This window comes from Dama dama, chromosome 17 (assembly GCF_033118175.1).
Source record: "Dama dama isolate Ldn47 chromosome 17, ASM3311817v1, whole genome shotgun sequence".
In the NCBI taxonomy this organism is placed as follows: Eukaryota; Metazoa; Chordata; class Mammalia; order Artiodactyla; family Cervidae; genus Dama; species Dama dama.
Genome location: NC_083697.1, coordinates 63308761 through 63334303, shown reverse-complemented (window position 1 = coordinate 63334303; position 25543 = coordinate 63308761). Strand labels below are relative to the sequence as shown.

Here is a 25543-nt window from a genome sequence, read left to right as displayed (position 1 = left end):
CCTTCTCCAGAGGATCATCCCAACCCAGAGATCCAACTCCGGTCTCCTGCATTGCAGGCAGATTCTTTACCATTTCATTTGAGCTACAGGGAAGTCCTAATTCTCAACTGTACTTCAGTAATTTCCCTTAGTGCATTTCTAATTGCCACAAATAATGATTAAATTCCTCCTCCAAATCACAATAGGAAATCACTTTTAAATCAGTTGATTTTTATACACAGATCATCTGTATTTTATTCTGGATATTATTCTGAAACTTTGCTTGCAAGATGGTTTGTGGCTTTTATTATGTGTTCTCCAGAATGTATTTAAGCTGTATTTACATTCCCAAACTTAAAGCCTATGTAATCCCATTACAGTTTAATTAAAATGGATTGTCGCCAGTCCCTGAGCCCTCTTCAAACCCAGAGCCCTGCCCCTCTGACCCCACACCAAGCAGGGACCAAGGCACCCTTCCCCTCTTCTGTCCCACCCACCCTGCCCTGACTGGTCCACGCCACTCAGAGGAACACAATAATTGGATTCTCACCACAGGTCTAGAGTTTTCAATTTGGTCCAAGTTGAGAGTCAATAACAAGGCAAGCCAGCCAGGCAGCTGTCCAGAGCACCCTTAAAAACACTAGAATCTCAACTCGAAATGTACATGATGGGAAAGTGTAGTTCCTGCAACCTCTCTTAAAGCGGTTGGAAGGAATTTTCTGAAAAACTGCCTGGGGTTGAGGGTGGAACCCCTACAAGATGTGCTCAAGGAACGATCACCTGGTCTCTGACCTGCTTTCTATCGCTGCTGTCCAGTCTCTAAGTTTGTCCAACGCTTTGTGACTGTGGACTATGGCCCGCCAGACTCTTCTGTCCATGGGATTTCCCAGGCAGAACACTGGAATGGGTTACCATTTCCTTCTCCAGGGGATCTTCCCAACCCAGGGATCAAATCCGCGTCCACATCTCCTGCAGGTAGGTTCTTTACCACTGAGCCACCTGGGAAGCCCAAAGGCTTTCTAAGGGACGCAAATTTCATTTACTGAAGGGCTCATGTTTTCTCAGTTGGGCATGCACATATGGGGCCCAAACTGAACTGTTCAAGCAAAAATTAAAAAAAAAAAAAACAGGGAAGAGGCAGGTACAAGTATATCTGACCATTCTAGAAAGCAACAGTGCTGTAAAGCAAAGTTGTCAAAGTGTGACTAAACTGCAGGTCAAACTCACCATCTGTTTTTGTATAGCCCACGAGTTAAGAATGGTTTTTACATTTTTTAATGGTTAAAAAATACCAAAAGAGCAATATGTCATGACATGTGCGTATCATATGAAGTTCAAAGTTCCATGTCTGTAAATAACATTTTATTGGAACATAGCTGTGCTCTTTCATTTACAAATTTTCTATGCCTTCTTTCTTGCTACAATTCAATGTTGCAATGGAAATTTTATGGCCCACAAAGCCTAAAATATTTACTATCTGACCTTTAACAGAAAAAGTTTGACAACCCTTGCTAAATAAGAAGAGGCAATTCAGAGTAAGAAGGAGAGCACAGACTCCTGAATTCAGGCAAGCTTATGTCTGACCTCAACATCTGCTGCTTCCTGTGTGATCTTGGGTGAATTATTTAACTTCTCTAAGCTTTAGTTCCTTTGTATATAGAGGCAGTATAGGACAGTGATTAAGACGATGGACTCGAACCATCCGGCCTTGAAAGTTGCTAAGCCTTCGCTTCTCTAACTGTAAATAGGCAGTACTGACAGTACCTGTCATAGAAGGTCGCTGTATGGAATTGAATGGATTAGGGAATGTAAAGCGCGTAGGAGGGTGCCTGGCGCAGAGTGCTACAGACGTCTTTACTGCTATTTTTATTTATCCTGAATGGTTGTTGCAAGATTATTAGAGATAGCTGGCCGGCAGGCCCAAAGTAAGATGATTGTGAGGCCCGAGAGAGGGTCTGGGAGGGAGCCACTGGCAAACAGGAAAGGCTGGAGGAGAGACTGGTTTGTGAGACAAGGGGAAAGTGAGGCATTTCAGACTGGGGTGCCAGAGAGATTCCAGGAGAGCCGAGGGGGCTGTGGCCACATCACAAGGAATGAGAATGTGTGGGCAGGGAAGAAAGACGGCAGCAAGGAGGGTTCTTATTCTTCCACAAACTCTGACACAAAATATTTAGTTACACACATATTCTCATCTATGTTGTTTATAACGGGGGAAATCATTCAAGAATAGGTGGTTTGGGACTTCCCTGGCAGTCCAGGGGTTAAGGGTCTGCCTTGCAGTGCAGAGGACTGGGGTTCAATCCCCGGTCAGGAAACTAAGATCCCATATGCCGTGAGAGCTAGGCCCGCACACAGCCCCTAGTGAAGACCATACACCACAACCAGAGAGTTTGCGTGCTGCAACAAAGACCCCAAATGTCACAACTAAGACCTGATGCAGCCAAATAAATAAATAAATGTGCTTTTTTAAAAAATGGAACAGGTGGTTCTTGGATAAACTAGTTTTTTCCTACAATCCATATCTTTTAAAATAGCAGAGTATAAGCGCGTTAACTGAGACAGGAAAAGGGTCCCTAAGCTGAATGAGATAAAGTTAGTGTTAGTCACTCAGCCCGACTCTATGAGACCCCATAGACTGTAGCCCACCAGGCTCCTCTGTCCATGGAATTCTCTAGGCAAGAATACTGGGGTGGGTAGCCACTCCTCTCTCCAGGGGATCTTCCCCGACACAGAGATCGAAACTTTGTCTCCTGCGTCTCCTGAATTGACAGCTGGGCTCTTTACCACTAGCACCACCTGGGAAGCCGCCACCCCCATAGAAGCAGCTTTCAAAATACGAACAGTATGATTCCAAAATATGCACAGTTACGAAAAACTCTATGAAAAGCGGTATACACTAACATGTTAAGATGAAATGTCTATGTTCCTGGAATTATGGCTGATTCTCATTTTCTTCTCCTTGCTTCTGTGCATTTGAAGATAAAATGAAAATAAAACATGAGTTATGTGTAAAGTTTTGAAGTGCTTTGTGTGTGTTCCGTTGTTTTTTAGGTTTTGGGCTTGAAAGGGCAGAAAAGACTGATCTGAGGTCCCTTAAGGCAAAAGAATGTTTATGAGCTCCCATTAGTGTCTGAAGACAAAAATTCTCTATATCTGAACAGCCAAATTTATTTAAAATTCCTAGAAGCACTATCTCTGGCTTCTGGTTCTTTTTTTCAAGGCCTATCCTGGAAAGAAGACAAGCTAAGCTGCATGTACTACACCTATTCTCAAGAATGTCCTAAGCCACCCATCTCTCCTTTTTCTCCTTATGAGAGAATTTTTTAAATTATATATGTGCATGTGTGCTTAGTCACTCAGTCACGTCCGTCTCTTTGTGACCCCATGGAAGGTAACCCATGGAAGTCCATGGGATTCTCCAGGCAAGAAAACTGGAGTGGTTTGCCATGCCCTCCTCCAGGGGATCTTCCTGACCCAGAGATTGAACCCAAGTCTCTTACATCTTCCACTTTGGCAGGCAGGTTCTTTACCACTAAGCGCGGCCTGGGAAGCCCCTTACATGTACATAAAATATATGTGTGTGTTAGTTGCTCAGTCATGTTATATGTGTGTGTTATATGCTATGTGTGTGTGTTATATGTTATGTGTGTGTGTTATATGTTATGTGTGTGTGTGTGTGTGCGTGTGTTGGTTGCTCAGTCGTGTCTGACTCTTTGTGACCCCACGGACTGTAGCCCGCCAGGCTCCCCTATCCGTGGAATTCTCCAGGCAAGAATACTGGGGTAGGGTACCGTTCCCTCCTCCAGGGGAACTTCTCAATCCAGGGATCAAACTCGGGTCTCCTGCATTACAGGCAGATTCTTTACCGTCTGAATCACCAGGGAATCCCATGTATGTGCATTTTTGGTAGCACCATGTGGCTTGTGGGATGTTAGGATTATAGGTCCCCAACCAGGAATTGAACATGGGCCCTCAGCAAGTTCTGAGAGCTCGAAGTCCTAACCACTGGACTACCAGGGAAATTCCATCCTTCCTGTACTTTTTAAATATTTAAAGAAGTTTGAACATGGCCCGGGTGTTTGACGACATTAAGGAACTCTTGCTGATTTTGTTAGGTGATAATCACATTGTGGTCATATACATTTTTAAAGTCCTTATCTGAATCAGCCATGTAATTACATGTGTTCCCCATCCTGAACCCCCCGCCATGTATGGCAAAAAACAAAAAAAAAGAAAGTCCCTATCTGACAGGTGAAATGAATATGATGTCTGGGATTTATTTTAGATTATCCCAGAAAGGCGGGGGGGGGGGGGGGGGGGGGAATCAGGATGATGCATGAAATAAGACCGGGACAATATTGAGAACTGTTAAGGTTGAATGATGGTATATGGGGGTACTTTTAGTCTGTTCTCACTATCTTTATATATGCTCAAAACTTTTCATGATAAAGGTTTTAAAGGGTAGGCTCTTTTGTTTTCTATAGCGTTTTGTCCAAGCTGTGGTTTCATTCTCACCTTTAGCTTTACAGAGAATACAGAAAAGCATCACTAAAAAATAAAAAGTATACTTCGTGCCACAATGACTTATTCAAGTATTTGAAAGAAAACTGATGCATCAAGTAACAGATGACATAAACGGAGACAGGGCAGAGGCTTAGAACCTGCCTCCTGGTAGAAGGGAGGCAGAGGAGAGAAAGCCGTGCCCAGGTGAGGATTCCCAGCCAAGTCATGAAAAGAGAGCCTTCAACTTCAAGTACAAGCCCTACCTGCATCTCCGTAAGTCATCACCACCTGTCTCTGGGAAGTAAAGGCCAGTCTAGAAAATACTCTAGCCAAAGGATACTCTTGAAGTTACTTTGAACTTGAAGTTACTGAGCTTCCTAATTGGTATAACTATGTTCACTAACTTCCCGTGGCCCTCCTTGCTCCAGTTCTGCAGAATTAGCTCTTTGCAAAAGTGCAAACAGTAATAATGAAAATAACTTTTAAAAAGAAAAAAAGAAAGAAACTCAAGAGTGAAAATGGACTACCCACATAAAACCAGATGACAAATCAAAGTAACTCTGAATGTGAGGCAGACCCTCCCCGCTGGGGTCCTTTTTGTCTGAAAAGGTGAAGGGGCAGTGAGGAGTTTCTACTTTTAGATTTTATGTTTCCTCCTTAGACAAAGTAGTTCTGATCTTTACTTACTTGGAAAATATGAAATCTACCTGATATCTAAGTAGACTCCACCAAGCCCAAAATACCTCCCAGCTCTAGAGCATCATCTGTAGCAAAGAAAACCATCACATCCCTGGGTCCCCCATCCCCCACCCCGGAACTGCCACCGCACGGCCATCACCACCATCATTCCACACACATTCAAACCATTAGTGGTAACATTTCCTCCCTTATTTGCTGATCCAATCAGACTGAAGATGTCCTCCTCACGCTGACTTACTTTCCCCCTCATTTTTCTCTGGATCATCTCTGCATTCTTTTTTTTTCTCTGATTATAAAAGTAGTTCATCCACATTATGGAACATTTGAAAAGTACTGAACCATCTAAATGACCTAAAGGAGAAAAGCAACTACCACCTAAAACCAAAAGCTGCAGAAATTAGTGTACCTCTTCCTGTTTCATTTTTTCAATGTGCCTTTTTTTTTTTTTTGTCAAAACTAATATCATACTTTACATTCAGCTGGGCATTTTGCTTTTTATTTAACATTTACATCGTTAATATTTCTTATGTTATTAAGATCCTTCAAACATAATTTTAATGACTGTCATACTTCATTATACAAAAGTAGCATTATTTATTAAAGCAATTGACTATTATTTAAATTGTTTCTAATTTTTACTGTAGTAACACTGAGTGAACATTTACAAAATAAATTTGTACAAATAGACAATTATTTCTTTAGCATAAATAGATATGAGCACAATTACTAGAATAAGAAAGATGAAAAACTTGGATCAATTTGTACCCCATAGCTGTATATGAATATGTTCATTTCATCACACAACCACCACTGGGTGTAATAGTTGCCTATTTGATCTGTTTTCATTTGCATTTCATTTATGACTAGTGAAAATTAAAATTCATCTTTTATTGACCACATATTTCTCCTTTCATAAGTCACTTACTTTGCCTACTTTTCTAGTAAGGTGGCCATCATTTCTTAAATGATGATTTTTAAAAATCTTTTGGAGATTAAAGATATTGATCCTTTCTTATTTAAATACATATGTAGCAGTTTTTCCTTATATATTTTTGTGTCCATGAATTCTGAGAACTTCCCAAACTCCTGGTATTGCCCCCTCATTGAGCAACCACTAAATAGAATATGAAATAGTATGTCCCCTGATTGTGGAAAGAAACTCAGCATGATTAGATACCTGAAAGGTCATCTAGTTCAACCCACTCATTTTCCCATGAGGAAACCAAGGCCCTGAAACAAGTGGTTTAGTTACTGGAGGCTGACTTGAAGCCCAGAAACTGAATCACTGAGTCAGCAATCTTTCCATCTACATTGTACTTTTTCAAATATGCATATCTACATTTTATATCCTATATTTAGTTTCCTTAATTTTAAAATGTAAACCCATATAGATAGATCTATAATTCAAATAGGTGGCTTTTTACTCAAAAGATAATTGCCAGTTTTAATATAAAACTTGTTTTCAAACAGATGTTCTCTTCCTCATTAACTTTCTTTGAGAGACTGATCATCTCTCTTCCAGGGCAATAATTAAGGCTTCCAACATCTTCTAAAATTAGGGTAAACCCTTAATTTACAGATTGTTCAAACTATAAAAGAAGGTATTTTGTCTTGGAAATTTATCCCAGAGCACTGCATGAAATGAGGTGACTTAGTTTCAGTCTCAAAGTATAAAATGGGTAATATTACATCATTTGCACAGAGCCTGGGCTGTGGAGTCCAGGTCTTGGTTAGATTCTCATCTTCATTGCCTACTAATAGTATAACCTCTGGCAGGTCATATAAGCAGAACTGCAAGATGTGGATAATAGTGCATAGTTTGGAGGATTTTTTAAGGCAATTAAAAAATTCTATCTCCCATGCCTAGCAGCATGCCTGACTATTAGGTAAATAAATGTGAAGTGAAAGTTACTCAGTCGTGTCTGACTCTTTGTAACCCCATGGATTATACAGTCCACGTAATTCTCCAGGCCAGAACACTGGAGTGGGTAGCCATTCCCTTCTCCAGGGGATCTTCCCAACCCAGGGATCAAACCCACGTCTCCCACATTGCAGGCAGATTCTTTACCAGCTGAGCCACCAAGAAAGCCCAAAAACACTGGAGTGGGTAGTCTATCCCTTCTCCAGCAGATCTTCTTGATCCAGGAATCGAACCGGGGTCTCCTGCATTGCCGGCGGATTCTTTACCAACTGAGCTATGGAGGGGAGCCATTTGGTGAATGAGGATAACAATAATCACATGGTATTAAGCACTTGTCAGATACTGTTTGAAGTACTTTATGAAAATTAACTCATTCATCATTACAATAATATTATGTGTTCAATACCACTGTGGTTATTCTACAGCAGGGGAAACTAAGGCACAGAGAAGTAAGGTAACTTGCCCAAGAGAACAAGCTAGTGAGGAGGGCTTGCCTCCAAGTCCATTCACAGAGCTGTATCTACCTCCCCTCCCTCTGTCTCTCATTTGGGGCAAGTCTGTCTGTCTTTGCCATCTTGATGAAACTAAGCAATCTGCTATGACCCGATGTTGGTGTGCCCCTAAAATTCAGATTGAATTAAGTTGACACCTAACCCCCATGATGATAGTCATAGGAGGTGGGGACTTTGGGAGGTGACTAGGCCATGAGGCTGGAGCCCTCATCAATGGAATTACTGTCATTATTAAAGAGCCCCAGAGAGCTCATTTGTCCCTTCCACCATATGAGGACACAGTGAGAAGGCACTGTGTAAGAATCAGGAAGCAAGCCCTCCTTAGACCTCATATCCATGAGAGACTGTTCAACCTACGAAAAATAAATTTCTCTTGTTTACAAACTGCATAGTCTGTGGCATTTTGTTATAGCAGTTCAAACAGACTAAGACACAATCCTAAAATAAAAGCAGGAGGTGAGGTGGTAGACTCAGAAAGACATTTTTCAGCTGGTGGGTGATTTCTTTCTTACTACAGGCCTGGTTTCTAACAACATATGAAAGATTTCTCCCTTTAGCACTCACTCTCACACAACTGGAGGATGTACAGAAGAACACCATCTTTGTAGAAGGCAATTTGACAGAATCCAGCGGCACACTTACTGTTTTTGACACTTGGAGCTGATCGTTTTTTAACCTCTTTCATCTACATGGCAAAGTTAGTTTCAGTAATAATATATAAGAGTCAAGAACAATTATTTTTTCCCTGATTCATTTTTTAGCTTTAAAATAAACAAGTAACAGTTTATAACAAAGATAAATTTCAATTTTTAAAGTATTATTCAAGTGCAGTAAAATATTTTGTGTATGAACTAAAACTTGTAATTATCAATCAAAAATATTATACTCTGCAAATTGTGCTCTACTCACTGTTTTAAATCTAAACACAAAACTCTAAAAAGTCACAGAGAATAGCAGAATTGAAGTTAATCAAGTTCTGTTTCATAGTCTCTATAATCATTGGGCTATCATTCTTTAGTTCTCATCTACTGCTTAGGAGTCAGAAATATGCAGTACCACAGGCAATCACAATACATCCCTGAAGTCAGCTCTAATGGAATCCATACATTCCCTTAAGCACTCACTCTATCACTGCCAGTGCGTGGTGATAACAAAAAGCAGACCCACACTGATTTTATTATTGTCTTTAAATTCTTGACAGATGACTCACTCCCTTATTGCCTATACCTGGGGTGGACCCCTTCCACCCCTATGTCCTTGGTATGTCCCTGCCAGTAGCTATCGAAATTTTAAATGCATATACCTTTTAACCCAACAATTCCAATTCTTTAAATGCATTGTTTTGTTGTTCCTATATAAGCAGTGAAGATATATGTGCAAGAATTTTATTGCAGCATTATTCACAATAGCAAAAAAAAAAAAGAACTGAGAATAACTAAAAGTTCCATCATAAGTCAGTGGTTAAATTAATCCTGCCATATCCATTTGATGTAATCCAATACAGCATTAAAAAGAATTAGGATAGGAGTGGGGGTGAAACAGGTGAAGGGGATTAACAGGTGCAAACCTCTAGTTATAAAATAAATCACAGGAATGTGATACTAAGTAGAACAATGGGCAGCAATATTGTAATAACTTTATATGGGGACAGATGGTTACCAGACTTGACTCACGGTGGGGATCACTTCACAGTGTACGCAAATGTCAAATCACTATGTAGTACACTTGAAATTAACATAATATTGTACTTCAACTATATTTTGATTTAAAAAAAAGAATTAGGTTTTCCCTGTATGTATTGCACAAGAAGGGTACCCATGACATATTCGTAACTAAAAAAAGCAGCTGAACGATTTATTAAAGAATCTCATTTATGTAGAAAAAGAAATGTACAAGTCTGGTCTGAAGCCCCTGAGTCCCAGAATGGCCAGAATGGAATTAGGATAGGAGTGGAGGTGAAACAGGTGAAGGGGATTAAGAGGTACAAACCTCTTACAAGGTACAGTGGGTACAAAGGGTCTATGCAGAGGAAAAGCATCTGCAATGGTGGACACAACGAGGCTTACTATGAATTCCAGTCCTCCGATACATGCCCCTCCACAGACAACCTGTGCTAAGGGCAGAGCAGTTACTCCCTGGTGTAGTGTAGTTGCTAAGCCGCGTCTGACTCTTGCGACCCCATGGACAGAGGAGCCTGGCAGGCTACAGTCCATGGGATTCTCCAGGCAAGAATACTAGAGTGGGTTTCCATTTCCTTCTCCAAGGGATATTCCCAACCCAGGAATCAAACCTAGGTCTCCTGCATTGTAGGCAGATTCTTTACCAACTGAGCTACAAGGGAAGCCCAGTTACTCCCTAAGTTGTCTAAAGGAGAAGAGGAACAAAGAGGAATAACCTAAGAACACAGGTTTTTTTAAAACCTTTTAAAACCTTAGGTTTTTTAAAATCCCCTTTTGGGATATCACTGTTTATACTTCCCATACTGATTATATTGCAGCTATAATACACAACAGTGGGATTAACTATCTCCTTAGATGCTCAACTTCTGCTGGAGGTCTTACAAAAACTGGGAGAAACAAGTTCCTAATGAACCTGAAACTATCAAGATACTCCAGAGCAAAATTATTCTTTTAACTGTTTAATTTATTGCTTATGCATACATAATGTTCTATCAAGTTCCAAATCCATAGAAATCTGAAAATAGATGACAGGATATCTGAGTTTAATTGCCTTTAAATTAGGAATTCTTTTAAAGAGCTTAATGGGGACAGAAGGTAATAAAGAAAATGTTAATATAGTTTAGCTTACGCCTAGAGGTTTTTTGTTTTTGAAAAAAAAATTTTCCTACTTTGCTGATGACTGACCTTCACTTCTTTGTTGAGGTTGTTCTCTATAGAAGAAATGAATTCTTAGGAAGAGGTAATGAGATGGCCATGGAAAGGTGGCCAGTGTGGTTGTTCTTCATCATAATAAGGCCCCATATAACTGAGGTCATAGAGAAAAAAATTCTAAATTAGAGAGAAAAGAAGCAGCCTTCTGCATACAAATGATCTCACGCACAGCTTCCTCCCAGAAAAAAAAATTAAAATTTAAATGGACAAATGCCATAATAAAGGTAAATGCAAAATGCCAAGAGAATACTGAGGACAGAGTGCTTAAATCTTCCAGGATGGTGGGGGTGGAAGTGGCAGAAAGCAGTGACATTTGAGATAGGTCTTGCAGAGCGGGGGAGAAAATGGGATTGGTGGACAGCATCCAGAAAGAAGTGGCCAGTGGCCAGGTGTGCACAGGAGAAGGGTTTGTGTAACTGGAGGGCAGAAAGTCTGAGGCTGAAGCACAGGGGGGAGATCATTTTTAAAGGGACACTGAAGCCAATTTGTAAATGGCTCATCTCTGCATGGCAAGTATAAAATAACCTCCTTCCACCGTCTCTGTCATTACCTTTCTCCTCTTCCCCAGCCCCACTTCACCAAGCCATTGCTGCCTCCAGATTGTGTAACATCCCCCAATTCTCCCTGCCTTCCCTGACTCAGTAATCTTAAGTGCAGGCTTCCCTTGTGGCTCAGCTGGTAAGGAATCCGCCTGCCATGTGGGAGATCTGGGTTCGAATCCTTGGTTGAGAAGATCTCCTGGAGAAAGGAAAGGCTACCCACTCCAGTATTCTAACCTGGAAAACTCCATGGACTGTATAGTCCAAGGGATCGCAAAGTCAGACACAACTGAGCAACTTTTACTTTCACTTTCAATCTTAAGTGTGCTGCTCTTGTCTCCTGAAATACCTTCTTCCCTGCTGACTCTTCCTGGTAAAATTCTGCCTGTCCCAGAGCCCAGCTCAGATGCCACCTCCTCCAGGAGGCCTTCCTGAAACTCCTCACAGGCATTATTTTTCTCTCTTATTTGAGCTCACATGTAATCTTTGAGTGTTTTTATGTTTACCTTTTGAATACTTAATACATGTCTATTGTAAAATTCAAAGAGGACAAAAGTGAAAAATACATCTCCCTCCTCTACCTGCCCTCCAGGGCCCCAGGCCATTTTCCCAGAGACAACTATTATATGAAGTTTTTTATGCATTTTCCCAAATCTATTACATTATGACATGTATTCACAAACATCTATGTATGAATATGTGTAATTATGACACATATTCACTCTTTTTTTAATATACAAACTATAGCATACTATTCTTTACTCCCTGATGCTTTTCTCAATTAATTTTTTCTTTGTCAGCAGATTTTCAGGCAATACCTCAAAGATACTATGGATTTGGATTCCAGACCACCACAATAAGAAAATATTGCAATAAAGTGAGTCACATGAATTTTTTGGTTTCCCATTGCATATTAAAGTTACAGTATACTGTAAGTCTATTAAGTGTGCAATAGCATTATGTCTAAAAGTAATGCACATGCCTTAATCAAAAAATAATTTATTGCTAAAAGATGCTAACCATCATCTGAGCCCTCATCAAGTCATAAACTTTCTGCTGGCAGAGAGTCTTCCCTCAGCGTTGATGGCTGCTGACTGATTGGGGTGGTAGCTGCTGAAGGTCGGGGTATCTGTGGCAGTTTCTTAAAATAAGACAGAAATGAAGTCTGCCACGTGGATGGGCTCTTCCTTTCACGAACAATCTCTTTGTAGCATGCAGTGCTGTTTGATAACATTTTAGCTACAGTAGAACTTCTCTCAAAGTTGGAGTCAATGCTTTTAAACCCTGCTGTTGCTTTGAGAGCAAATGTTAGTAGGGAAGAGCAGGAGGTGCAGATGGTTCAACCTTCCTGCCTCTGATAGCCTTTCCCGACTTTTCTTCTCACCTGTCTTTGACTGTCTTTCCTTTTCCATCTCCTACCTTGACACAGAGGCTCACACGCTCAATTACATCCAACTCTTTTGTGACCCCATGGACTATAGCCCACCGGGCTCCTCTGTCCATGGAATTTTCCAGGCAAGAACACGGGCGTGGGTTGCTGCTGGCTTCTTCATGGGATCTTCCTGACTCAGTGACCGACCTTGTGTCTCCTGAGTCTGCTGCACTGGCAGGCAGATTCTTCACCGCTGAGCCACCCGGGAAACCACCCGTGATGCAGAGGCACAGGCCCTGAGAAGCCTTCAGCCCTGGCACATTTGCCAAACAAAGCACGCGGAGCCCTCACAGGTGTCTGGTTTCAGGACAGTGTTCAGTGACACCCACCTTAGCAGTACGCAAGATGGAAAGAGAATTTGCACCTCTTTTCCTGGGAACAGGTACCAGTCCAATTTAGTGTCCACTGGCCTAACTTGTGACAGAAAGAACCTGTTAACATTTTGCACTCTAGAGAGCTTTCAGAGGCTGACTAGAGAAAATGCCCAGCCCATTTACAGACCACGGCAGCAGAACAAGTAGGTAGGCAAGGTGTCAGAAAGGCCCAAAGGGGAATGTCACCTAGATCCTACAAAATCCTGCAGTTCTCTAAGGCACCCTCATGGCTTTTCTTGGCACAAAAAGCAGCCATTGGCCATGTCACTCATTCGCCTCCCAGATCTCCACACTGAGAAGTTCCCAGGCCCTGTAAACGTGGTCCCCGTGACAGTAAAATGACCAGGTCCTCGCAGGGAGTGGGACTGGGTAACCATCCTCTCTTGGCGTGGTAACTCGTGGCTCTCTCTAGATCATCCAGAGCTCCTACCTGGAGTTTGGTGTTCATCCTTTAGGCCAACTCTCCCACCTCCACACAGGTATTATCAACATGCATGAGAGGAGGCCTAATCCTAAATCTGTTTCTAATAGCAAGGACTTCCAGAAAACACTCCCTATAGAATGGACTTGCATTTCTACTCATTTTTTGCCCTCATTTGTCTTGACTAATACAAGACAACTTGCCACAAAGGATAACTTTTCAAAGCAGGAATACACACAAGTTTTTATTATTGAATTCCTTATAATTCTAGAAAAATATTTAATAATGTGGAGAAAAGTATATGATAACACAGTTACATGGGGAAAAAAAGCAAATTCAAAACAGTGTGTACAACATGATCCTGATTTTTCAGTAAAATTAGAGAAAGGAATAAGAAGCTAAATCCAGATGTTAGTGATGCGCTGATTGGTGCAATCACAGATTTTTGTGAGCTTATCTATGTTTTACAGATTTCCTTTAAAAACATATACTGCTTCCAAGGACTTCCCAGATAGTCTAGTGGTTAAAACTCTGAACTTCCACTGCAGGGGATGCAGGACTGATCCTTGGTCAGGGAACTAAGATCCCACATGCCACATGGTGCAGTAAAACACACACACACACACACACATATATACTTCTTCTGTAATAACAAGGAGTTGTGAAAGTAACTCATGACTCTTTGTGTAAGAGAAAATATAAATGCATCTTGCAAATATAAACGCATCTTCCTGGATAGAAATAGCATTTGCTAGTATCACCAGACACTGTAGTCACTTTCAAGAAAGTACGACACAGGAGACCCAGATCCTGGGTCAGAATCAGACTAACGAAATGACCCGGAACCAGTCCAGGACCTCCCCCCCACCACAGTGACCTCATCTGTCAGATGAGCGGGTCTCCCTGAGTCTGTAAGCTCCTTTCTTACTCAGTCTGGAAGTCCTCAGCTCTCTTTCAGATGCCACTCAAGTGAAAACAAAGCAAGCAAACACACACACACTTTGGAATATTCCAGTGATATGTGGATTGTGCCCAGACTGCCCTGCCCAGCATGGTAGAAAAATCTCTGGGGGGAACTCAGATTCTAGGAAAAGAGGCTTCTTGTATAATGGAGATGATTACCACTGTTAGGATTTATGGGAATGTATTTCCTTTTGTTACTGAGTATCAGAAAGGTGGAGGGCATGCTTTATCCTAAGGCTCACTTCATCTCTATGGTCTTGTGAAAGTGAAAGTGAAGTCTCTCAGTCGTGTATGACTCTTTGTGACCCTATGGACTGTAGCCTACCAGGCTCTTCCATCCATGGGATATTCTAGGCAAGATTCCTGGAGTGAGTTGCCATTTCCTTCTCCAGGGGATCTTCCCGACCCCGGGATCAAACCCGGGTCTTCTGGGTTGCAGGCAGATGCTTTACCATCTGAGCCACTAGGGAAGAACATGGTCTTGTGAATGGATCCTAATACAGGAAGTCTGTTAGCTGCGATTCTCTGTCCTTTGACAGTGCATGGAAGGTCACTGCCAGAGTACAGTTCTCAGACTTGCTTGTTTTGTACGTTTCCATGGGTCACCAACTCTCTTTTTTCTGGTCTATATCTCTTCGTATAAATCCATCTTCTCAGGAGATGACTGTCTAGTCATCCTCTTGTACTAGTCTACCCAAGTCTTGCCTTAATGATACAAGCCTACCTGAAATTACTTACAAGAGACAATAGTAAGTTTCCAAAAGAAACCCCAGGACATCAGCATTAGCCAATGTCTCAAGTTCATAATTCCAAAGTGAACTGAAATGCAACAGAAGATAATCCCCTAAGTTCATTCCGTCTTCCTCTAACCACCTCTTCACTTGTACATTATGTCTGTATCTTACAACACTCACATATCTCATGCAGACATCCATCAGAACACTTCTTTGGGGTTTATCATGCCCAAAGTGCTTACCTTGTAAGATTAAATTCAAAAACCTCCTCATGAACTCTTCAGTATTTCATTTCCTATGAAGCCGTACTAGCCTGGGGCATGTATGCGTGTATGTATGCAATCAGGAACTAGAAGAGTGAGGCTCATACTTGCTATTTTTTTTTAACTTTTTATTGCACCAATCAGCTTATGGGATTTTAGTTCCCCAACCAGGGACTGAACCCCAGCCCTTGACAGTCAGAGCGTGAGCCCTAATCACTGGTCTGCAAGGGAATTTCCCACACTTGTTATTTTTCTAAAGTCACGTCCTGGGAAACTTGACTACCACAGAGTTAACTATCAGTAGGTAATTTCTTTCTTTTTTTTTTTTGCATCATGGGGCACAGAAAGAGACAGAGGACTTCCTTTCTGTGCCACATGCAAGATCTGTTGTCCCATCTTCTCCTTTTAATGATATTCTCCTGGCTGAATTCCAGTGTCTTTTCAACCGCGAGTCATCACTGCTTCTTGAGCATAGAACTGACAGTTCTGGGCTCCTCATTTTTAAGGAGGACAGTAATTCAGAAGCATGTTGTGACATCCCCCCAGCACAGTTCTCCATCTGGGATCATCCAGAGGCCCAGCTCAGCGAGCCACAAGGAGATGGCAAAGGAAGCAGCTTCCCAGTCTATCAGGAGTAGCTGCCATCCAGATGATAAGGATCCCCTGCAAGAAAGTCTGACACGTGGGCTTCCCAAGCAGCTGGTTCAGCAGGTACGGTCCGCGCCCTTCAGGGGACAGCCTTACCAGAAGGTACCGCCTCCACAGGGGACCTCTGGGCAATGGGGATTCCCCTCCCTACTGTGCCTCCTCCCACCATTGAAACAGCCCTTTCTCCAGAGGTTCAGTGCTTTGTCGGAATGCAAATATCCAGTAAAGCCCTTTTTTTTACAGTTTTCATATTTATAAGAATGTGTTCAAGTCTTATTCTATCATCAAAGCCACTTTTGGTGGAAGGAGGAGAAATTTTCACAAAAAAAAGCAAAAACTGTATACAAAGAGAAGTAAGACACTGGAAGATATCTTTTATTGGTCATTAATCCCATTCTCTGGGTCATTCCCTTCTACATCCAGGCTCTTCCTAAACTGGTGGCCTACCAGTTTCCTGTATTGTCTCAGACTGATAATCTGAAGTGTCATTGATCTCAATTCTCAACACCACCATTCATGTGCTCGTTCCTCCAACAGGTACTGAGTCTAACTACGTGTTGGGCACTGTGCTAAATGCTGCGTGGGGAACAGAGAAAGCCGAGGAATTCTAATCCAGCTCAAAGTCAAGTGTCCAACCTGTAGATGAGGATCACTGGGTTTATAATACTGATCCATATCAGAGGCAGTAGAATATAATACTGACTACAGTATTAAAGAAAAACTTGGTATTTATTCACTGCACTTGCCCTACCGTGATGTGATGTGCCATTAGCCCTGGGAAGTATCATTATTCTCAATTCACAGATTAAAAAAGAATTTTTTTTTTTTGGGTCATGCCACGTAGAATCTTAGTTCCCCAACCAGGGATCGAACCTGCAGTCACAGCAGTGAAGCACCAAATCCTAACCACTGCACCACCAGGGAACTCCCTCAGTTTACAGACCAACTGATCAATGTCCAGGAGGTAAAGTCAGAGGTCCCCAAATGTGAGCACCCGCAAAATCAGAGGTTGTTTAAAATGTTTTCCTGGGCCCCTCACGGGGACATTCACATTCAATAGGTCTGGGAAGAACCAGAAAGGCTATTTTCAAAGTACGAGGATGACTCAGAAGCACAGTCAAATTGGAGAGACAGTCACACAGCTAAGTACAGCATTCCCATACAGCTTTTCATTTGACCTTCACCATCTGGAAAATAGTATTATGATATTATTATCCCCAGTTTACATGTGAAGCAGCTTTGGCTCACACTCACACACACACACACACACAAAATTTCCCCCCAAAGCAAAACCCTCGCCTAGAGGGGAAAGCCCTGATCAAGAGTCAGGATATCTGGGTTCAATTTCATCTCTGTCATTGGCCTTGTAACCAGAAGTAACCGCTCACCTCTAGGTGTTTCTTTCATTGAGTATAAGATAGGAGGGTTTCATTCCAGCTTGAAATCTTATGAAATGTAGATACTACTCCTATTCCAACTCCTTAAGTAGAAATACCTTTTAAATAAGTATACCTAAGCGACTATTTCTCTTCAGGGGAATGCTGAGAGGGAAACTCAGTAAAACAAAGACATATTGCCCCTGAAGCATCAGGTAGATAATCCAAGCCATCCACAGCTCCATTTATTGAGTGCCATGGTGCCCGAGGCAAGCATCTTCATACCTGATCTCGCTTTATCCTCACGACAGTCCCACAAGGAAAATAGTACTATCTGCATTTTACAAATGTGATGACTGAGAGCCAGAGAAATTAAATAACTTGACCCTGGTTAACTCCAAAATCCTGAGCTTTACACTCTGCCTCCAAACCTCCAATTCTCTCATGCAGAGAAGATCAGGAAACGGAAGGCAGAATCGAGCTAATGAACCGTTTCCAGCTCCTAAACATGCCTTTAGGCTTGTCTCTTATAAGTGAATTCCCACGATGTTGGTTATTTATGTTAAAACACAAATAGTGTACAGTGGGTTTTAGAACTGCGAAGAAAACCATGTCTAGCTACTTACTGGCTCTCATCTATTGATGCTTGTCCCTTTTAGCTACTATAACCAGCTTTTACCAGTTGCTTTCTAGATGCACAGCACCACAGTGGACATTGAGAGAGATTCCCTGCTCTCCTGGAATTTAGCCCATAGTGAGGACAAGATATAGATACTCAAGTCAGGTAACTAACATTAAAGGCATTATGTGCGTGGGTGCTAGGCCACTTCAGTTGTGTCTGACTCTTTGCGACCTCATGGACTATAGCCCACCAGGCTCCTCTCTCCATGGGATTCTCTAGGCAAGTGTTGCCATTTCCTTCTCCAGGGGATCTTCCCAATCCAGGGTCAGAACCTGAGTCTCTTATGTCTCCTGCATCGGCAGGCGGGTTCTTTACCACTACACTTAATTACTTAATTGGGGCTTGCCAGGTGGCACAGTGGTAAAGAATTCTCCTGCCAGTGTAGGAGATGTAGGACGCAGGTTCAATCCCTGGGCCAGGAAGATCCACTGCAGTAGGAAATGGCAACCTGCTCCAGTATGCTTGCCTGGAAAATTCCATGGACAGAGGAGCCTAGCAGGCTACAGTCCATGGGGCCACAAGAGTTGGACAGGACTGAGCACACATGCGTGTGCACACATGCGCGCGCGCGCACACACACACACACACACACACACATTAATTAAGTACACCAAGAGTGAAACAGATCGTAAACACTATAGGATTTTAAAAGAATAGGAACTGTTTTTTAAAAAAGAACAGGAAGGAAGGGGCAAAAAAGAAAAAAGGATGGAAATGTGCATGGGCTGGAGGCACTGTAAACAACTTGCAAAGGGAAGGGAGATATATATATATATATATATATATGGTGGTGGTTGGTGGTTTAGTCGCTAAGTCGTGTCGGACTCTTGTGATCCAGAGGACTGTAGCCTGACAGGCTCCTCTGTCCATGGGATTCTCCAGGCAAGAATACTTTGAGTGGGTTGCCATTTCCTTCTCCAGGAGATCTTCTCAACCCAGGAATTGAACCTAGGCCCCCTGCATTGCAGGCAGATGATTTACCAACTGAGCTATGAGGAAGCCCTCATAGCTCAGTTGGTAAATCATACATATATGTATATAATATATATATATATTTGCGACCTCATGGACTGTAGCATACCAGGCTCCTCTTTCCATGGGATTCTCTAGGCAAGTGTTGCCATTTCCTTCTCATTATGGCTGATTCACGTTGTTGTATGGCAAAAACCAACACGACATTGTAAAGCAACTACCCTCCAATTTTTTAATTGTTTTAATTTAAAAAAAAAAGAACTTGTAAGAAAGCAGGGCTTAAACTAGGTTTTGAGGAGAAGGATTAAAAAGGTTGGAGATGAGGGAAAAGGTCTTCGAGGCAAGTGGAACTGCCTAAGGACTCCCAGGGGGAGTGACCTAGAATAGAGTCTCAAGGGGAGAGGAATTGGAAGGGTAACAAGGAAGGGATGGGCCTGTAGAAAAGCGCAGAGGACTGAGAGCAAAGAAGAGCTTAAGGACAAAGTAGATGAGCATGCCCAGACCCTAGACCAGAGCTGAGGAGATGATAGGAAAAGAGAATGAGAAGGTAGATCTTGGCCTGTAAGAAACTAGAAGCTACTGAAGGATTTTGGGTGGGGAAATAAGTTTAAATTAATGCCTAGGGTGATTGGCCCAGCTTTAAAACAGGTAAAACAGTTTTTTCCACTCAACATACAAAATATATATATTGGGAGGTCTATATACTAATATACAAAGATGAACAGAACACAGTTCCCATTCTTAGGAAATTGCCAATCCAGTGAGAGAAGATCACCAATTACAAGATAATGTAAGTTGTTCCTTAATTTAATTTATGACATAACCTGTGGCAGGAGTTATTAGTTTTCTACTCAATATCCGAGCCTCTCTTTGTCATTAATAATAGACTCTAGGACTTCCCTGGAGGCCCAATGGCTAAGACTCTGCACTCCCAATGCAAGGGTCCCGGGTTCAATCTCTAGTTAGAAAACTAGACTCCATATGCTACAACTAAAGACCCCACATGCCGCAAGGAAGATCAAAGAACCCACGTGTTGGAACTAACACCTGGTGCAGCCAAATATATAAATAATATTTTCTTTAAAATAGAATTCAATTTTGTTGTAAGACAATGGGCAAGACCTTAGGCAATGGACCATGCTTGGCCTATGCCACCATTTCTCACCCTTTTTTTCATTATCATTTGCCTCAAAGCATTTTTAGACACTTTTTTCCTAATCATGTCACTCATTAAAACTTAATATCATAAATGTACTTTACGTATTGTATGCATACCTGTGCTTTATACAAAAAAAGAGTAATATCTTTTTTCTGCCTCTCCTCCTCACCAATAAACAATTCTCCCCCATAGGAGTTATCATCATCATCATCCCATCTACCCTCACCCCATCCCTACACTTACCTCATTCCTACTACACTCCTCACTTGCCTCCCTGTTGGGAATGCATTCAGTTCAGTTCAGTTCAGTCGCTCAGTCGTGTCCGACTCTTTGCGACCCCATGAATCGCAGCACACCAGGCCTCCCTATCCATCACCAACTCCCGGAGTTTACTCAAACTCACATCCATCGAGTCGGTGATGCCATCCAGCCATCTCATCCTCTGTCGTCCCCTTCTCCTCCTGCCCCCAATCCCTCCCAGCAACAGGGTCTTTTCCAAAAAGTCAACTCTTCTCATGAGGTGGCCAAAGTATGGGAGTTTCAGCTTCAGCATCAGTCCTTCCAATAGCCTAAGACAATTATGTAACAATTCTACTTCCTGTTTCCTCACCTTCCTCACAGCTGGGCTGGGCATGTAACCAAATCCTAGCAATGACAAGATAGTTGACATCTGTTTAGGAGATCTCTGGGAAAACTCTTGTTTTCCTAGAAAATGCAACAGCCACTGCCAGATCAGCCTCCTTTTTACCTTCACCCAACTCTACGACTCTCAATGGAGGCCCATGCCTGGAAGCGGCAGGAGCCATCCTGCAGCTATGATGACACCCAGGAAAACTGCAGACGCAGTGTCATTGAGCCACTGAACCAGGGGCAGGAACGCAGACCTCCAGACTTCTGGCTATGAGGGAGAAACGGATCCAGATTTTTTGTAAGCTATTGTTAGGTATCACGCAACTTGCTGCTGAAAGCTCTGCTAACTGATATGCTGTGTGTCTCATGAACCATAACTTGTCTAACATAGCCATGAATTACTGTTAAGCCAAAGCCAGAGAGAAGCGCAAACAGAAGCAAACAAAAATGTGATCGGAAATATTATGCCATCAAACAGGAGATTTTGTTCATGTTTTAAAGGAAAATGCTTTCCTTCACTTATCAACTTTTCAAACAAATGTTAATGCATTTGAAATAATATTTAGCATTTGAAACTAACAAACTTTAAGATATTTGTTACTGTGCAGAAAAATGGTCATGAAAGGCTACAAGATAATTTTGCTACTTTATAACGAATGATTTGCCTAATAGGTATCTTTCAAAATCCGAGAAGGCCATGGCAACCCACTCCAGTACTCTTGCCTGGAAAATCCCTTGGACGGAGGCGCCTGGTAGGCTGCAGTCCATGGGGTCACTAAGAGTCGGACACAACTGAGCGACTTCACTTTCACTTTTCACTTTCATTCATTGGAGAAGGAAATGGCAACCCGCTCCAGCGTTCTTGCCTGGAGAATCCTAGGGACGGGGGAGCCTGGTGGGCTACCATCCATGGGGTCGCACAGAGTCGGACATGACCGAAGTGACTTAGCAGCAGCAGCAGCAGCATCTTTCAAAATATTTGAAAGTCAATTCTTTCTAAATTAAATATTTAAGATACATAAGGAATATATGCTTCTTAAAGGATCCCTCTGGGAATCTTTTCCCATGTTAAAAAATTTTTAGATAATCATCTATATTCATCATTTGAACATTGTGTATTTTACTTAAATTCTGATACTAGTTAAAGCTAATTCTCTTATTTTAAAAACATAAACCTATTTAATAACTAACATCTCTCATAAAAGTGATTTTCAAAGTTCAAGATAAAAGAAACTTGAAATCCCTTTAAAGCTAAAGATACTTTAAATCTTAAAAGATAAAATTTAATTATACGCTTAGGACTATCAAGCATTAGGTTTTCTTCAAGATGTCAAAATAATTCTCACATCAAAATCATTTTACTAGTTTCACTCTTAACCTCACACCATAAATTGATTTTCTTTTAAAAAAGATTTTTTTCCTTTTTATTATAAAAATAATATATGCAAATCACAGAAAATATAGGAAACATAAAAATCATATATAATTTTATCATACACTAGATAATAACTTTTAACATACTGGTTTATCTACTTCATATTCCGACTTCATGTAAGAATATATAAGCCTTTATAAATAAAAATATATGATTTTAAACTCTGATTTTTTCTCACCTATTAAACATTCTTCAAAAAATTATTGTGTTGAAAAGCTTTGCTTTTATAGTAAAACATTTGCTGTTTTCTTAGGAACAATTCTTGGAAGCAGTCACAGGATAGGAACATTTTAAGGGTATTCCTTCCGACTGCCCAGTTACTTGTAATTTTTCTTAAAAGAATGGCCTTTCCATAGCCACCTAAAGTAATTTAAAATAATAATTTAGAACTGAGCATATTACATGGTGAGTAGAAGGATCATTCATCTCTTTTTCCCTGACTGGAGATATTATTTATAAATTATATTTTGGCCAATATTTTATAAGAAAAGGAAAAACTTGATAATAATTTAAAAGTTCATCAAACTCTTAAACACTTTGAAGGCAAGTGAATTTGCTTTGTTATTTACCCTACATTTTTGTAATTACTTTGGTAAAGATCTAGTATGTAAGAATCATTAAGCAGTCTCAAAATTGGCAAAAGAAGCAAGTAGTTATAATTGGTAGGTAAAATAATGAAATACATACCTGTTGAGAAAGAAAACCAGTCATGACCAAATACACAAGGGAGGACTAACACTGAAAACTCCAAATAGGGTAAATGTAGGAAAAATTTTAAATATGATCACTTAAGTCCTCTAAAGAAAAGAACAATAAATCCGAGGGAGCTTCAAGATAATATAACTTCATAAGATTGACTGGTCACAGGTTGGAAGAAAAAGTTGAACATGAGCTTAAGCTGAAAAGGCTGGTGACTTTTTTTCATGAGCGCAATTGCACAATTTAGTTTCTAAACTGAAAACCACAAGAGTCTAGCCCCTGTTGGAAGATAAAGCTTTTGTTTTTCCTTCCATATTTGTGTGTGTTGGGTCTTTCCTGGATGACATATCAAATGGGTAGCCCTTGGGGAAATCCAAAACTATAGGTTTGGGTTTTCAACGTTTGGTCCAAGTTTTACGTAGAACTTCCCTGTCACGATGCCAAAACTACCCGTGTGTTTTCATGGCTCTAGCATTTAACAGAAACATTACCATAATCTACATCTTGAAATCTCTTTTCCTGAGATGCAGAGAACAAAAAGGAAGAAAAGATACCTATGGGAGTCAGCAAAGTTCTTTGCCCTTCATTAATTCACGTGACCCATTTAATCATCAGCTATTTTTCTCTTAATGTTAGGAAGCAACGTTTAAGCAGCTTTCTATAGTTTCTGCACATTTTGGAGGGAAAGCACTAGCATGATGGTGTTTTTAGTATAGGAAAACCTAAATACTCATAAATAAAATATATACATGTATATTTAGGTTTAAAGCATATGCTACATTTGTTACAAATAGGTGTTACTATTTTCCTTCTCCAAGGGACCTTCCCAACCCAGGGATCGAACCCATGTCTCCTGCAATGGCAGGCAGATTCTTTACCTCTGAGCCAACAGGGAAGCCCATTATATTTTTAAAGTCAACATCATTACAGATATTTTTAATATTACCAGATAGTTTGTGTATAGGAATAGAGTGACAGTATCATCTGTCATATCAACAAATGTAGGAAATTGTGGTATTGTCAACATTTAAGGTTTTTCTGCCTTTCCCCTCCTATTTCCTGTATATACGTCCAACACCCTCTTCTACTTCCTTATTATAGCCAGAGGAAGAGAGAGAGTGAGTGACTATCGGTAATAAATTACAGCAAGTTACAGTCCAAAGTTATTGGAGCTTGAGGAAAGTCAGGTTTTATCCCCCAAAAAAGTACACCAAAAGGGATTTCTGAACTCTTTAAGGGTATTTGCAGCAGATGACAATGGTCTTGCATTATTTAAATTTGAATCCCAATACATGGCCCTCTTTTGTTAGCAGGATTAATCACAGGCATTCTTATACTTCTCAATCATGGTTGAGATCATTTTCACCTCAAGATTGGAACAAAGACAGGTAGAATTTTTTGCGGCAACTGAGAAAAAGATTCATGATAAGATATGTGTATTTAGAAATGCTCAAGAAGGAGGCAGCTGGAATAGTACCAGGGAAAACAAAGGAAAAGTACGGATTCTACTTTTCAAAGGAGCCTCTGAAAAGATAGGAAAAGTATGGCGAAAAAGACAAACGTCAGTCAGTTTCCCACATCAGCAATTAGGTTGCTAGGCAGAATGCTGAAGCAGGGGGAGCAATTTGCAGGAGAAAAGGGGAAGAAGAGTTTGCCAGTGGCCTTTGGAGCACATGGGATATTTCTGTTTTCTGAGCTGTAGCTGAGAATTCTATGACGCAATATTATTATTTAAATGCATTAAATATATTAGGGCCTTCCCAGGTGGCTCAGTAGGTAAAAAAAAATCCACCTGCAATGCAGGAGATGCAGGAGACTTGGGCTCAATCCCTGGGTCGGGAAGATTCCCTGGAGGAGGGCATGGCAACCCACTCCAGAATTCTTGCCTAGAGAATCCTATGGACAGGGGAGCCTGGCGGGCTACAGTCCATAGAGTCACAAAGAGTCACACACAACTGAAGCGGCTGACCAGGCAAAAGTATTAAATTAAAATACACTTAATGAGGACTTCCCTGGCAGTACAGTGGCTAAGGTTCTATGCTCCCAATGCAGAGGGCATGGTTTCAATCCCTAGTCAGGGAACTTGTATCCTGCACACTGTGGGCATGGCCAAAAATAATAATAATAAAATACACTGAATACATCAAAAAACACATTGAATACACTGAGTTGAAATTGGCAGGAGCTGTAGTCATGGGTTTGCAATAATTAAGATGGTTATAGAAGGTGAAGTACACTAATTACTTAAATATATATTGGTATTTGTTACAGATTTTCCTATTCTACCTCAAAGAAAGATGTATAATCCTTACATTATGCTAGACCAAGAGAAGCCTGACTCAATATCACAATTTCACAAATTTCACAATTTGTTAAGCCAATTGTACAGTTTTTCTCTGGAGGGTTGAAGATGGTACAGTTCCCCTCCCCATCCTGTATCTCCCCTACTCTCTTAACATGACATGACAGTATGGTTTTATCACTCTCAACAGAGTTGACTAGTTCAAACAGATGAATTTGGGGTAAATCTCCATACCCTGCCTAACTCCCTATCACCGTCCAAGTGGACAGTACATTAATAAAGGCATGAGCTTTCAGCCGAAAACACCTACTTCCCCAAATTGCAAGTCAGGTACTCATTAACAGAAGATGGCCAACTGGGCTTCTGTGGTCTAGAGGCTACACAGGCAAAGTACTATCTCCAAAATCAT

The 25543-nt window shown here is 41.1% G+C and overlaps 2 protein-coding genes across 8 annotated transcripts in view; both read right to left on the bottom strand.

Annotated features, from left to right (window-relative positions):
• RHOH (ras homolog family member H) overlaps positions 1-25543 on the bottom strand; it is a 48537-nt gene that overhangs the window by 8985 nt on the left and 14009 nt on the right. The window contains exon 1 of one of the 7 annotated variants that reach the window (XM_061164613.1): positions 22821-22953. The exons of 5 other annotated variants lie outside the window; for them this stretch is intronic. The gene's annotated coding sequence lies outside the window, so the exon portion shown is untranslated. Of the gene's footprint in view, positions 1-15210; positions 15230-22820; positions 22954-25543 lie in introns of those variants that run through there. One more of the 7 variants, XM_061164615.1, reaches the window with a different exon arrangement.
• Positions 1-25543, bottom strand: part of CHRNA9 (cholinergic receptor nicotinic alpha 9 subunit) — a 125335-nt gene that overhangs the window by 92155 nt on the left and 7637 nt on the right. The gene's annotated exons all lie outside the window — the stretch shown is intronic.